The sequence below is a fragment of the Cherax quadricarinatus genome, unplaced genomic scaffold (assembly GCF_038502225.1).
Source record: "Cherax quadricarinatus isolate ZL_2023a unplaced genomic scaffold, ASM3850222v1 Contig4380, whole genome shotgun sequence".
Classification (NCBI taxonomy): Eukaryota; Metazoa; Arthropoda; class Malacostraca; order Decapoda; family Parastacidae; genus Cherax; species Cherax quadricarinatus.
The window spans coordinates 2,112-18,951 of record NW_027199406.1 but is presented as its reverse complement, the minus strand read 5'-3'; the positions used below and the strand labels follow the sequence as shown (position 1 = coordinate 18,951).

General features: G+C 38.2%; 1 long non-coding RNA gene across 1 annotated transcript; it reads left to right on the top strand.

Moving 5' to 3' along the window:
- The first annotated feature begins 756 nt into the window (after nt 1-756).
- LOC128688826 (uncharacterized) lies at nt 757-16,356 on the top strand. The gene is made up of 3 exons (XR_011391580.1): nt 757-940; nt 6,433-6,563; nt 15,455-16,356. It is a non-coding gene; the product is annotated as an uncharacterized lncRNA (long non-coding RNA).
- The last annotated feature ends 484 nt before the right edge of the window (nt 16,357-16,840 follow it).

Here is a 16,840-nt window from a genome sequence, read left to right as displayed (position 1 = left end):
GTTCCAGAGCTAAGGGGAATGTCCTATGAAGAAAGATTAAGGGAAATCGGCCTGACGACACTGGAGGACAGGAGGGTCAGGGGAGACATGATAACGATATATAAAATACTGCGTGGAATAGACAAGGTGGACAAAGACAGGATGTTCCAGGGAGGGGACACAGAAACAAGAGGCCACAATTGGAAGTTGAAGACACAAATGAGTCAGAGAGATAGTAGGAAGTATTTCTTCAGTCATAGAGTTGTAAGGCAGTGGAATAGCCTAGAAAATGACGTAGTGGAGGCAGGAACCATACACAGTTTTAAGACGAGGTTTGATAAAGCTCATGGAGCGGGGAGAGAGAGGGCCCAGTAGCAACCGGTGAAGAGGCGGGGCCAGGAGCTAAGACTCGACCCCTGCAACCACAAATAGGTGAGTACAAATAGGTGAGTACAAATAGGTGAGTACAGGCCTAGTGTCTAATTGACATGTGCCTAGGACCAAATGGTAACTGCTAGCTCATTCTCTGAAATTCTCATTTTAAAGCGTGAACGATCGAAGTTTTGCTCAATTTAAACCATTCCACTTATCATATTCTCAAAACTACATTCCTTTAGGTTAGTTAAACTTAAAGTTGGCTAGTTTTAGCTATGCTGGATCACATAAAATCTATATTTAATCACTTGTAAGCAAATTAGGAAAACGCGCCATGATGTGTCAAATAACGGGGTGGCTGAGGAAGAAGAGGATGTCATTGGTGTGAGAACGAGTGGCATTCTCATACCAGTAATGCTACACGTCAACCTTGCCACTCTCCCTGACACCGTACTTAGCCAGCGTAACATTATCACATACCAAACCACAAATGAGTAAGGAAAAGTAACGGGAAATTTGAGGATGGCCTGGCAACTAGCATGGTCGTGAACCATGACACAGCGACACATACGGAAGTCTACTCACCGTAAGTGACCATCACGTGTAAAGTATAAAAAGGCACAATACCGAGATTGGAGCAATACACAAATAACCCGCACACAGGAGAAATTAAAATCTTATGACGACGTTACGGTCCGACTTGGATCGACTTGATTAGTTAATGTAGCAAGTCAGGCAGACCGACACGTCGTCATAAGTTTCTTTCTCCTATGTACGGGTTATTTGTGTAATGTATCATCGGGTGCAAATCATTAGTATTCATCATACAGAGACACACAGCAGAGATCCGATATATATTATGCTGAAGCGTCAGACATAATAATTACTTTCTTCAGAAAATACACCGTGTACGATGCAAATTTACAATTACTGTCTGTATATGTGCATTCAGAAATCCAGTAATTGTGCACAACACATCAAACACCACTATCACCGTCTTGATGTGAAGATGACAGTAACATGGAAATATAAACACAAATGCAGTATAATGTGATCCTTTATTGACAACGTTTCACCCACACAGTGGGCTTTTTCAAGTCACACACGGATCTACCTGGGGTTGGAAGGTACGAGAGTATTTATAGTCATGTTGAGGTCAGGTGGAGAATGCTGCAGCTGATGATCTACCGGGTGGGGTTATAGAGTCTTGGGTAGCTTGGCAGGGGTATTGGACAAGTTTTGAGTAGACCTTCTGCAGTGTTCTATGTTCTTATGTGGGATAGCGATGAAGAAGTTTCTTGGCGAGTGGTTCAGCTATGTTATAGAAGCCATTGTTCTGGTTGAAATTGTTGGTTGTAGAGATGAGCGATGATTCCAGGATTCTTCTGTATTGAGTGTTGTCTTCTGTGGCTATAAGTCTTGAGTTTCTGTAGTTAACTAAATGGTTGTGTGAATTGCGATGTTGTACACAGGCATTCCTTGTATCGTCAGTCCTGCTTGCATATTGGTGTTCTGAAATACGTGTTTGGAGGTCTCTTGATGTTTCGCCCACATATAATTTGTTGCAGTCATTACAAGGGATTATGTATACCCCTGCAGAGGATGGAGGCTTGTTCTGTCTACTACTGGTGATGTCCTTGATGGTCGTGGTTGTGGAGGTAGATACTTGGAATGATGTTTTGGCAAAGATGTTGGAAACATGTTTGGCAATGGAGTTGGTTGGGAGGACTATGTATCTCTTCTCGGCAGTGTCTTCTCTGGGTGTGTTGAAGATGTTTAATGCCCGCCGTCTGCAGTCTCTGATGAAGTGACGAGGATAGTGGAGTTTAGAAAATACTTGTTCAATTATAGTGCATTCTTCCTCAAGGAACTCATTGCTGCAGATTCTGAGTGCACGTAGGAAGAAGCCTATAATTACACCACGTTTGGTTTTGGTGTCGTGGTGAGAGTAGAAGTGGAGAAGATCGTTTTGGTTGGTGGGTTTTCGATAGACTTTAAAACGAAGTTCGTTGTCAGCTTTGCAGAGCAGAACATCAAGGAAAGGAAGAGTGTTGTCGACTTCTTCTTCAAGTGTGAACTGGATTGAAGGCTCGACCTGGTTGAGCTTGTCTTGGAGAGCTTGAACGTTGAAGCGTTTAGGAGTTATGAGGAGAATGTCGTCAACATAACGGAGCCAGGTGACAGACGAAGGAATAATGGTGGAGAAACGTTCGGCTTCTAGATGTTCCATGTATAGGTTCGCCAGGACTGCACTGAGTGGCGAACCCATGGGTAGTCCAAAAGTCTGCTGAAAGAGGTGATTTTCGAAAGAGAAACACGTAAAGCCAACACATAGTTCAACAAGGGCGATGAAATCGCTGGCTGGAATGGGAAGATCAAGTGAATCATCAATTTTCCTGCGCAAAAGATCGATGGCTTGTGTAGTAGGTACTTTGGTGAATAGGGAAGTCACGTCAAGGCTGGAAAGTTTCTTGTTCCTGATGTTGATGTTGCGAATGCGATTGAGAAGATCACCCGAGTGTTTGAGATGTGCTGGACTGATAGTGCCCAAGAGTTTAGAGAGGTGTTTTGCGAGAATTCCTGAGAGCTGGTGGGGAGCACTGCCTATTCCAGAGGATATGGGCCTCAGTGGGATACCAGGCTTGTGAGTCTTTGGCAGGCCGTACATTCTGGCAGGTCTGGGGTTGCTGGGCATGGTGTGCAGAAGTTTCTTCCCTTGTTCTGAGCCCCTCAGAATGCGGCGAGTTCTTTGAAGAAAAGTTTTAGTAAGGTTGTCCACTTGGTTAGTTGTGAGAGGTTTGTAGGTATCTGGGTCATTAAGTAGATTGAGCATTTTGTTCCTGTAATCGTCAGTGTTCATGATAACAACACCACCTCCTTTATCAGCGGTGGTGACCCTGATGGTCGTGTCTTCTGCTAAACCTTTGAGTGCATTGATGTAACGTCGAGGTATGACTGGGGAGCTGCGTGTTGAGATGGCTGCTGAGATGATGCCTTGAAGATAGCCTTTTTGGAAGTCGGAGTCATTGTGTCTGTAGTTTTTGGCGATGAAATTGAGGTCTTGTTTTGGTTTCGTAATTCCTGTTGCGAATTTGAGGCCTAAGCTGAGGGCTTCAGTTTCATCGCCAAAAACTACAGACACAATGACTCCGACTTCCAAAAAGGCTATCTTCAAGGCATCATCTCAGCAGCCATCTCAACACGCAGCTCCCCAGTCATACCTCGACGTTACATCAATGCACTCAAAGGTTTAGCAGAAGACACGACCATCAGGGTCACCACCGCTGATAAAGGAGGTGGTGTTGTTATCATGAACACTGACGATTACAGGAACAAAATGCTCAATCTACTTAATGACCCAGATACCTACAAACCTCTCACAACTAACCAAGTGGACAACCTTACTAAAACTTTTCTTCAAAGAACTCGCCGCATTCTGAGGGGCTCAGAACAAGGGAAGAAACTTCTGCACACCATGCCCAGCAACCCCAGACCTGCCAGAATGTACGGCCTGCCAAAGACTCACAAGCCTGGTATCCCACTGAGGCCCATATCCTCTGGAATAGGCAGTGCTCCCCACCAGCTCTCAGGAATTCTCGCAAAACACCTCTCTAAACTCTTGGGCACTATCAGTCCAGCACATCTCAAACACTCGGGTGATCTTCTCAATCGCATTCGCAACATCAACATCAGGAACAAGAAACTTTCCAGCCTTGACGTGACTTCCCTATTCACCAAAGTACCTACTACACAAGCCATCGATCTCTTGCGCAGGAAAATTGATGATTCACTTGATCTTCCCATTCCAGCCAGCGATTTCATCGCCCTTGTTGAACTATGTGTTGGCTTTACGTGTTTCTCTTTCGAAAATCACCTCTTTCAGCAGACTTTTGGACTACCCATGGGTTCGCCACTCAGTGCAGTCCTGGCGAACCTATACATGGAACATCTAGAAGCCGAACGTTTCTCCACCATTATTCCTTCGTCTGTCACCTGGCTCCGTTATGTTGACGACATTCTCCTCATAACTCCTAAACGCTTCAACGTTCAAGCTCTCCAAGACAAGCTCAACCAGGTCGAGCCTTCAATCCAGTTCACACTTGAAGAAGAAGTCGACAACACTCTTCCTTTCCTTGATGTTCTGCTCTGCAAAGCTGACAACGAACTTCGTTTTAAAGTCTATCGAAAACCCACCAACCAAAACGATCTTCTCCACTTCTACTCTCACCACGACACCAAAACCAAACGTGGTGTAATTATAGGCTTCTTCCTACGTGCACTCAGAATCTGCAGCAATGAGTTCCTTGAGGAAGAATGCACTATAATTGAACAAGTATTTTCTAAACTCCACTATCCTCGTCACTTCATCAGAGACTGCAGACGGCGGGCATTAAACATCTTCAACACACCCAGAGAAGACACTGCCGAGAAGAGATACATAGTCCTCCCAACCAACTCCATTGCCAAACATGTTTCCAACATCTTTGCCAAAACATCATTCCAAGTATCTACCTCCACAACCACGACCATCAAGGACATCACCAGTAGTAGACAGAACAAGCCTCCATCCTCTGCAGGGGTATACATAATCCCTTGTAATGACTGCAACAAATTATATGTGGGCGAAACATCAAGAGACCTCCAAACACGTATTTCAGAACACCAATATGCAAGCAGGACTGACGATACAAGGAATGCCTGTGTACAACATCGCAATTCACACAACCATTTAGTTAACTACAGAAACTCAAGACTTATAGCCACAGAAGACAACACTCAATACAGAAGAATCCTGGAATCATCGCTCATCTCTACAACCAACAATTTCAACCAGAACAATGGCTTCTATAACATAGCTGAACCACTCGCCAAGAAACTTCTTCATCGCTATCCCACATAAGAACATAGAACACTGCAGAAGGTCTACTCAAAACTTGTCCAATACCCCTGCCAAGCTACCCAAGACTCTATAACCCCACCCGGTAGATCATCAGCTGCAGCATTCTCCACCTGACCTCAACATGACTATAAATACTCTCGTACCTTCCAACCCCAGGTAGATCCGTGTGTGACTTGAAAAAGCCCACTGTGTGGGTGAAACGTTGTCAATAAAGGATCACATTATACTGCATTTGTGTTTATATTTCCATTGTGTCGGTATTTTATACCATTTATTTCCATGACAGTAACATCATGAGAAGCAATCAGCATTTTCAACATAGCTCAACGTCGCTAGCACAACTCACAACACACCCTAGCACAGCCACACCAACGCACACTAATATGCTGAAAGGAAAACGGGGATCTAAATAAAGTCAAGAATTTTGTATAGCCCCTCTAAATCTGAATTTACCCAATCGTTTCGAGTTGTCTTTTTTAGGTGTCTGTGATAGGGGATCTGTGATAGGTATTTTAAATATGTATTTAATGCCAATGAGCGTGCACCTGGGAGATGCCAATACAGGAGGGTCCCGCTTTACAGCGCTTATAAGAGGGTTTATCAACTCATGGGGTACTTCTAAACCCGTAGGGGTCATACAGCACCCGGGGAAAGGGAGGTAGGGCATCAATTTTCGTCTGATGAAGATGATAGATCTAAATCCTTGAATCAAGAGCCCTTCACCGTGTGTGTTTGTTAGTTGTGTGTGTATGTGTGTGTTTGTCAGTGTGGCCTCACGTCCATTATGGGCGACAATAGTCAGTAACCCCTGATGTGAGAGGCTACACCTAACATAGCGGTTCATGACTGCTAAGATGTAAATTTCTGTCTGCAAAATAAACCCTTCATGGGTGGTTCCTTGATGCATGTGAAGGGTTCCTGATCCAAGACAGTAAACCTCTCATTCTTCAGGTCAATCCTGAAAACTTCCATTCCTCCAAGCACTGCATAACCCTTATGGGTTTAGCTCTTCCCTATGACTAGTAGCAATAATAATAATAATAATAATAATAATAATAATAATAATAATAATAATAATAATAATAATAATAATAATAATAATAATAATAATAATATAGTTAAACTGGTTTTGAGAGTTTCTGCTGGAAAAGTAAGGTCCAAATTCTTGGTGTTTTCAGTTGTGGGTGAATTTGGGAGCTGAAGCACAGAGGTCGTGATCTTCCTGGGAGAGATCTGTCTTGAACAGCCATGTTCCTCCTCAGGATTGCCCTCCGAAGGCATTTGATGTTGCTGTTGCTGTTTGTTACTGGTGAGTTCCACTGGGTGTCACCATAATTAGATGGCGTGGCTATGGTGTGGGAAGTGGGGTGAATGGGGTTTAGGAAGTGGCGTAGTAGGAGTGTGAGAGTGTGGAAGGGTTACTGTAACAGTGCATAGCTGATCTACCATCGCTTCGTGTAGAGTTTTAGACCGACTTGTAAAATATGTGGAACTGTTCAGGGCGATAATACTACCTGGTGTTATTATTTTGAGAACTTGTAGTCTGAACCCGAGCGCATATTCACCTACACAGTGAGACCCATACTACCAGTGTCTCTTCAATAAAACGAACCTATGGAAAATACTGTATATATTTTCCGGAAATACGGTAATTTATAGGTAAATAGATGGCCTATATTGTATTTAATAAAAATTATGTTATCGAAAATGGGAAACCCTGTGCCTGCGCAGAGGAGACTCGCCATTGTTGTTTTGAATTGAGTAACAGATGTTAGTTAATAATGTGAAGAATTTCTCGTGCTCTAGAGGTAAAATTGGGTTGACACCTCTCAAATAGGAGGCGATATTGTTGGATATGCATTCCTGCATAAATTGAAATATCAGACGACTGGACAAGACAGCTCCAGGAACCTCAGATAAGCTATCTAGATTCATGTTATAATTCTGGCCAGTATTTTCATAAATTTAGTTAGTGAGGTTTTCTGAGTATGATATACCTTGATCTCCAGTCAAATTGGTGAGTGATTTTAAGATATTCTCCTTCTGTTATGTATATGTGTATATATATAATCATTTATTATTTTTAATATACAGTCCACAAATTTATATATTTACCAGCATTCCTGGTGATACATATTTCATTTGTAATTAATAGGTCCAGAGCAACTTGTGGATATGACAGTGGTAGGTATCGAAGGGGGACATTTTTTGCGACCTAGGTGTCCCAAATTCCTACTTGTCTAACTGATAAATAATAATTATCTTTGTTCATTTACTGTTATGTACATAATGATACATTCAGAAAAATGTAATTTTCCACATTTAATTTGCCCGTTGGTACTTCTTGAACCGGAGGTAATTAGTGAAGTCATTAATTAGTTAATTACTTAATAATTATATGTGAAATGACAGGAGGTGGATGTTAAGTTCACAAATTTACTTAATGTGTAGTGGATTATAATTATTACAATATTAATTTGGATAAGTCAAGTCAAGTATGACTAAAGATTATATTAATGTGTATATTAATTTTGCTATGCCAAATTCTGGCCAAGATTTATATCAGTGTATGTGTAATTTATAAGCCAAGTGTAGCTAATTATATTAATGTGTATAATATTAATTTTGCAAAGCCAAAGTGGCTAGGATTTATATTAATGTATTTGTACAATATTAATTTGATAAGACAATTCTGGCCAAGATTTATATCAGTGTATGTGTAATTGCAGAGCTCAAGTAGCTAGGATTTATTCAAAAGTAAGTCGTATCAGTGTTATTAATTAAGTTGAATTTAATACATTGCATCATGGCTGAAAATGAGGAAATTAATGTAGAAGACAAACATATGGAATATAGAGCAAAGAAAGCATCACTACAAACTAGAAAGGGTCATGTAACCAAGGCATATAATAAATGTTTGGAATTAATGAATCAAGAAACTGTGAATACTGATGATTTAAAATTGTATTTAGATGCTTTGGGGAATAGATATGATTCATACAAATTATATTATAACAAATATGAAGGAGATTTGTTAGTTAACTGTGTAGATGAGACTGAAGTAGATCTTATGATTAATCAGTATTATGAATTAGAGGAAAAGATTCTTTCTTGTAAAAGTCAGGCCTTGAATAAATTAAAATGTGTAAACCAGGCAGTTAATCAGTCTGCTCCAACAAATAATGTCTTTGCCAAAACTCCCAGAATTGTGTTTACCTGTATTTAATCATGGAGAAAATTGGTAGGAGTTTTGGTCAATTTTTAAAGCAGCTGTGCATGATAGGAGTGATCTAGCCTGTGTAACTAAATTATTTTACCTCAAAGGGCAGGTAAGAGGAGATGCTCACATACTCATACAAGCCTTTCCCAATGTAGATGACTCTTACAAGGAAGCAGTTGACTTGTTGAAGGTCACTTATGGTAATATAGAACAAAGTAGGTTGGATCTAGTGAATATCATTGTTAATTTAAAATCTCCAGATCACACTTACAAAGGTTTACAGCAGTTTAGAGTTAAACTGGAGAGCACTCTCAAAACTTTAAGTAATAAATATAATCTGAAGGAATCAGACTGGTTATTGAGTGCCATGGTACAGAATAAATTAAGCTGTAAAACATTTGAATGGGTCTCGAATAAATATCACAAGGGTTATTTTGGTCTGGAGGAAATAAGACTAGGTCTACAAGAATTAATTGTGCAGTTGCAGACCAGCCAACTAACTCATTTTAAAGATGCAACACATAATAACTCTGAGGTATCTGTCAAGTTTCACAAAGGGAAAAATTATCCCAATGGTAATAATCAAAATTCATTTCCTAAAAAATAGTTGCATAGGTACATATCAAGTAGCAGGAATCAGAAATAATGATTCTCCACAAGGTAAGAAGAATAAGTACCATCCTAAGAGTAGCCCAGTTAAAAAGAAACCAGTCAAAAAAAAGAGAGATTGTCTTTTCTGCAAGGGTACTCATTTTTCTAAGAATTGCAATGCATACAATTCATGGAATGATAAAGTTGAAAGATTGGAAGAACTTGACAGATGTATCAGGTGTTTAGGTAATCACAATGTAAAGGATTGTCATGCCAAATTAAACAACTGTTATCAATGTCACAAAGGAAGACACCATATAGTCATGTGTAAGGGTCTATATGATAATGTTGATAATAATGATAATGTTGACAATCCTGACACAACAGTAGCTAATGTAAAAATTGCTGCTAATGTTAATAATGATGGTTTTGCTGAAGTAGCCTTACCTGTGTTACAGGTAAAAATTGATGATAAAAGGCATAAATCAAAAATTGTAAATGCATTATTGGACCAGGGATCCCAGCGTACTTTCATAAAACGTAAATGTCTTGATGGTATGAAAGTACAGATGGGAGATCCCACAACTTTAAAATTATCTGGTTTTCTCTCGAATTAAATGGCTCAATTGTATGACACTGTTTATGTAACTGTCAGGTTGGGCAATGAGAAAAAACGTGTTAATGCAGTAATTGTAGATAGACTTCCAGATAAAATATCTACAGTAGGACTTAGTAAAGCTACAGAAAGACTTTCACATAATGTAAATTTAGCACCTTCTGGTGTAAGTGATGATTCTGTAGGCCCAATAGCAGCGCTGTATAGTCCTTGTGGCTTAGCGCTTTTTTTTTTATAATAATAATAATAATAATAATAATGTAGGCCCAATAAATATTTTGATAGGTAGTGACTATTATGTCTCCTCTGTAAAGGGTATGGTAAAGAAATGTGGTGCCACTGCAGGAGGCCATGTAATGTATGGTAGGATTCCTCGTAATAATAATTCATGACTAGAGGAAACTACAAATAGCATAAGTGTGTCTTACTCATGAAATCGTACCCCAGTATAATTCTTCCGTAGAGGATGGTGTTGAGCCAGTGCATAAATTGTGGGAATTAGACAACATTGGAATAAATGTAAATGAAGAAAGTCCAGATGATTCTTTTACACAGGATCAATACCTGAGAGATGTAAAATTTGAATCTGGACAATACTGGGTACGACTTCCGTGGAGACTGAACCATCCAGAATTGCCCACTAATTACAGAATGGCATATGGACAGTTAAAGGCTCAGCTCCGCGAACTGAGTAAGACACCAGAATTGTTAACTGCCTGTAATGATATAATTGCTGAACAGTTAATTAATAAATTTATAGAAGAGGTACCTCCTGAGCAAGCCAAAATTTATGGTCACTATTTGCCACATCACGGAGTGAAGAAGGATTCTAAGACCACTCCTCTGAGGATTGTGTTTAATTGTAGTGCCAGGAGTAACAAAAATGTACCTAGTTTAAATGACTGTTTGATGACAGGTCCGTCGTTGATGGAAAAATTAGGAGATATCTTATTAAATTTCAGGGTGAAGAATTATGCCTTTACGGCTGACATAAGTAAAGCTTTCCTAAGAGTGGGTTTACAAGAGGCTGACCGGGATTGTACCTGCTTCTTATGGCCTGAGAATCCTAGTGACCCACTTAGCTCTCTGAAAACCTTTCGCTTTAGGAGCGTATTATTTGGTGCCACATCCAGTCCGTTCCTACTTCAAGCGATGTTAAATGCACACCTTAAACGTATGGAAAGTCCATTGAGTAAAGTAATGAGCAAACAATTTTATGTGGACAATTTCCTGGGTGTGACGTCAACTGAAGAGGAATTGTTAATGACTTATGGAGAGGCTAATAAAATAATGCAAAGTGCAAATATGCCTTTGAGGGAATGGAATAGTAATTCGTCCAAATTAAAGGACAAAATAAGTAAAGATTTCCCTGGAGATGAAGTGCCAAAATGTAGTAATGTATTGGGTTTAACTTGGGATACTGAGAGAGATTTGTTAATGTTAAAACCTAATAATTACAGTATGCCCAATAAATTAACTAAGAGAGTTTTGCTTGTTGAAGTTTCCAAATGTTTTGATCCACTAGGTTTAGTGTCACCCCTTACTATAAGAGGGAAATTATTAATTCATGAAGCATGGAAACTTAAATGTGCTTGGGATGAAATTCTACCTGAGGAATTCATTAACAGGTGGGATGAATTAATTGGTGATTATGAGAAAATTTCAATATTGGAGTTCCCACGCCAGGTGGCCAATCCAAATGGGAAAAATGTACTCCACATTTTTTGTGATTCTTCAAAATTGGCATATGGAGCAGTTGCTTACCTTCAATGTAATAGTGTTATTTCTCTTGTTATGTCTAAGGCTAAAGTGTCTCCAATTAAATCATGTACCTTACCTCAGTTGGAATTAACAGCCATTTACGTAGGTGTCAAAGTAGCTAATTATATAAGAAATAAGTTGCAGGAGATAAATATTAGCGACACTGTAATTTGGTCTGATAATGAGGTATCCTTACAATGGATTCGTAATGGAAACAGTAAAATTGTGTACGTACAAAACAGAGTCGCTGAAATTAATCAGATGCAAGAGAAGTATATTAGTTTGGGTCAGCATATGCTAACATTTAATCATATACCTGGTGAGGAGAATCCAGCTGATTTCTTGTCTCGAGGTTTACCTTATGCTAAATTTGTAAATGCTGTATCATAGGTTAAAGGACCGAGTTGGTTGGTAGATAAAGCTAATTGGCCTGTACAAAAGGCGTATATTGCTCCTGTTGAAATTAGTGACCACTGATATAAATAGGTATTCTTCTTTACCCAAACGAATCAATGTAACTAAGTTCGTGTTTAAATTTCTAAACAAGATGAATATTTCATATAAGTTTTCACATCCTCTTGAATATTGGATAAAGAGGGTACAGGAGGAAATCTATGGAAATGAGATTAAATTGATGATGGAAAGAAAAATTGTGAAAGGTTCCATAATAGAGAAATTGGGGCTGTATTTAGAGAACAATGTAATTAGGTGCAGAGGTGGGTTACAAAATGCTGAATTGGGTGATTATGCTAAACACCCTATCTTACTACCCAAAACTAATCATCTAACAAATTTAATTGTTCTAAATGCCCATAAAAATGTAATGCATGGTGGGGTACAAGATACCTTAAATTGTATTAGGGAAACTTTCAGGATTCCACAAGGATGGCAAAGTGTAAAAAGGGTGATTAAATCTTGTGTAATATGTCGCTGTGTGGATGCCAGACCCTATATGTACCCAGGTCCTCTACCATTGCCAAATCAGCAATTTGAGTCATTTAGCAATGACCTCCGCCCGGCCGCAGTGTAGAAAATACTGCATATATTTTCCGGAAATACGGTAATTTATAGGTAAATAGATGGCCTATATTGTATTTAATAAAAATTATGTTTTCGAAAATGGGAAACCCTGCGCCTGCACAGAGGAGACTCGCCATTGTTGTTTTGAATTGAGTAACAGACGTTAGTTAATAATGTGAAGAATTTTTCGTGCTCTAGAGGTAAAATTGGGTTGACACCTCTCAAATTGTTGGATATGCATTCCTGCATAAATTGAGATATCAGACGACTGGACAAAATAGCTCCAGGAACCTCAGATAAGCTATCTAGATTCATGTTATAATTCTGGCCAGTATTTTCATAAATTTAGTTAGTGAGGTTTTCTGAGTATGATATACCTTGATCTCCAGTCAAATTGGTGAGTGATTTTAAGATATTCTCCTTCTGTTATGTATATGTGTATATATATAATCATTTATTATTTTTAATATACAGTCCACAAATTTATATATTTACCAGCATTCCTGGTGATACATATTTCATTTGTAATTAATAGGTCCAGAGCAACTTGTGGATATGATAGTGGTAGGTATCGGAGGGGGACATTTTTTGCGACCTAGGTGTCCCAAATTCCTACTTGTCTAAGTGATAAATAAGAATTATCTTTGTTCATTTACTGTTGTGTACATAATGATACATTCAGATAAATGTAATTTTCCACAGAACCTGCGAAAATGTTGTCAAATTCCATGGCATTTTTCAACAGGGCCAAAACGTTTCCTCAACACTTTCCCGAGTTTCTATGCGGTTCTTAAGAACTTCCTACAATATCTAAACAGTAAACTAAATATCGTAACAACCACCTTGCAGGGTATTCAAATTATTGATGCTGCTGACAGTGCAAGTACTGTTGTCGATGTTCTGTCTTGCTTTCTATCTCCTCGCTAGATAAACAAACACAATAACAACAGTATGAACTAGACTACGTTACATTATTATTATAAAGGGGGAAGCGCTAAACCCGTAGGATTATACAGCGCCTGTTGGGGGGGAATGGAAGGTATTCAGGGTTAATTTAGGAAACTGGAGCACAGATCCAGTTTCCTAGATCAAGAGCCCCTCACCAGCATCAAGGTAGACTACGTTACAGATGATAATGTCACACAGCGGCGGCAGGACGCGAGGCTATGTTTCCTCATTTTTTTTACTTCCTGTTTTCCTCTGACTGCAGCTGTTCTTTACCTCCGAGTAATGAACGCTGCTCTCATGAACTGATGAATGTAGAAGTAGTCACTCTGGGAATATCTTTCTAGACAAATATCTTCTTTAGATCCGCCTTGTGTCCATAGACCTGGTGTTCTATGGTATATTATTGCACTACTGAAGCCCTTCCAGGAACGCTGGATAAGTAATTATTATTGGGATTTATCTCGTATAATCACCCGCATATAACATACGCCTCCGGCACCAGAGTCATTACATTAAATTACGATTAATTTGTTTCAAAACGGATACTGGATATCACTGAGTGATGCACTAGGCGGCATTTACCAATTAATTTATACGCTTATTTCACATGTTAATTTCTACAATAGAATGATTTGAAATATTTTACTAAAATCTAAAGAATCAAATAGTTATTTTATATAGTAAGTTCCAGTCTGGAAAAGTGAATATGTTCCACAAGTATTTTGTGCTCATATCTCCACAGGCAGGCGAAGTATCAGAGCTAGGAAATACGGAATATTTTGTGTCTCACATATACATAGATAATGTTACTTCCTGCTGATATTCAACTTACACTGCATGCAACTAAGCACACATATACAACAGCTTACTGGAATTACATTAATTTCAGTCAGAGATTCTTCAATCTTCTGCCAGCAAATAAATGTGATCAGTAGTGAGTTGAGCTGCTTGATAGAGCAGCTCAACTCACTATTACAACAATCGAATGTCTCAAAATTTACTTAGTGTGGGCCAGTAAGCTTGCTGCAGTGCGCCTCTAACATTTGCTTAATTTCTTGTGTTAACACATGACAATGTTCCTCTCATCAGTCTATAAATTGTGCTATGATCTATAAGACTTAATGAAGCCCGATACTCATAAGGGTCGAGTCATAGCTCCTGGCAGGCTTGTGTGTTTATTATATGAGGTCTAGTCAAATACAGAGAATATAATGTATGTATGTATATATATATATATATATATATATATATATATATATATATATATATATATATATATATATATATATATATATATATATATATATATATATATATATATATATATATATATATATATATATATATATATATATATATATATATAAAGGAGAAAATAAGAGGAGGGTGCAGGAGAGAAGGAAGTTTTAAGAAATTGTTTGGTAGAGTGGCGTAAAATTTGGCACTGTCTTTGGCCCGTGAGTGAGCTAGTGTGTCTCACAAGATACTATTAAGATAATAAATATTTATTTTATAATATAACTACACAGTTGCTCACAATTCCAACAATTATTGTTATTTTAATTTGAAATATTTGTTATTTAATTTTCTTGTTGCTGTTTTATTAATTTATTTTCATCATCATAATTGTATTACATTTATTTCGCAATTTAATATAATAATGCTATTTTTTGGCATAATTCACAGGCAAACATTGAGTAATTGTTTTTTTTTATTATTATTATTATTATTATTATTATTATTATTATTATTATTATTATTATTATTATTATTATTATTATTATAGGGTGATCCAAAAGTCTGGACACAGGCGAAATTGCATTTTTGTAATAATTATACAGTAATGAATAATATCTTCAATGGTGGACAACATGTTGAAGATATTATTCATTAAAAATACTGTATAATTATAACAAAAATGCAATTTCGCCTATGTGTTCAGACTTTTGGGTCACCCTGTATTATTATTTTTATTACAATATTAAAACTGAAGTGTGAAGCCGCTATGTGTCCTTCACTGAATGTAATAATAGTTTTGCTTCAGTTATTTCAGGTAACAATGCAGAGGGAGGTTCTACAAACAGCAGACAACTGCAGCGTAAAGAAGCAAAAGTGTTTGTGGATGATGACTACACAGCACCTTTGGCATCAGGGAGACACCCTATAGAGGCTCATCTTCCACATGTGTTGTCACAGAATTCAGATATGTCCCTGGGGTCAATGAAGACTTCCCCACAAATGTTTCTCCATGCTAGACACACTCCAAGACCATCCGTGACTTGGCCTGACCCTCCACAAACCTCCATGATTTTGTCTGACGCCACCGTCATGGCTAAACCTAAATATAAAACAGTCAATCTTGTCAATATGAAAAGTGACAGGCCAAAGGACATCAGGCGAAATCCACGAATCATTTCTTTCCAAGAATGGCTGACGGAGTTACAGCAGGCTTTCACCAGGGATCTGGTTTTCAATGTTGTGAGGGTGAGCGTACTTTTCCTGATTCACATGATATCTCCCGAGCTTCTCGTCTGGATAGATGAAACGTTTGGAATATGATGATTCTTTTGGGACTTGCTAAATGTATCTCACCTATTTTAAATTAGGTAATAATTGTATACATAGAATGCCTCACAAAAAAAAAAAAATAAATGGATTTAAGTATCATGTTACCGACTACACTTCAGAAAAGACACAAGGTGCAGATCAAACCTTTGTAGGGACAACGTTTCGCTCTGTTTACAGCTTTACAAAAACTTTATAAAGCGCTACAAAAAGCGAAAGAGTGTCCCTCAAAAAGCTTGTTCTGCAACGTGCAAAAAAAAAAAAAAAGCAGTGCTGGTGTAATATGCTTTTTCGTAACTAAATATTTAATAAAATAAGATATATATATATTTATTACTTCAAGATTTGTAGATGTACTGTTAAAAAAAATGTTTAATTAAGTAATGCAATTAAAGTAAATTCTGAAGTTTGATTTCCCATTTTAAAATTAACTGAAAGGTTTAGCGCTCTCCAGCTTTGTCGAATGCCCTTGGTACTGTGCCCATTGTGCCCAGTGAATAATCAAGGCTTGCCTTTCCCTTAAATACTATATAATTCTTTGATTCCCCTCTCCCTCTCTCATTATATACCCCATCATTTAACCCTCTAGCTCCAGGGCCGAAATTCAAAAGAGAAAAATTAATTTGAATTAATAATCTATTAATTTAACACAGTACAGAATATCCTCGTTACTCACTTTAACAAGACCAGTATTAACGAGTAACCCCAACTCCTCTTCCCATCTCTTCTTTCCTTTCATTCCACTCTCAACCTTTAAAATCTCTCCAGTTATCCCTTCCCATCCATTTGCCTTCCATTCATCCTTCATACCACAATCCCTTTATTCCTCATTCTCTTATTATGCCTTTCTTTCCTGCTCGTTCAT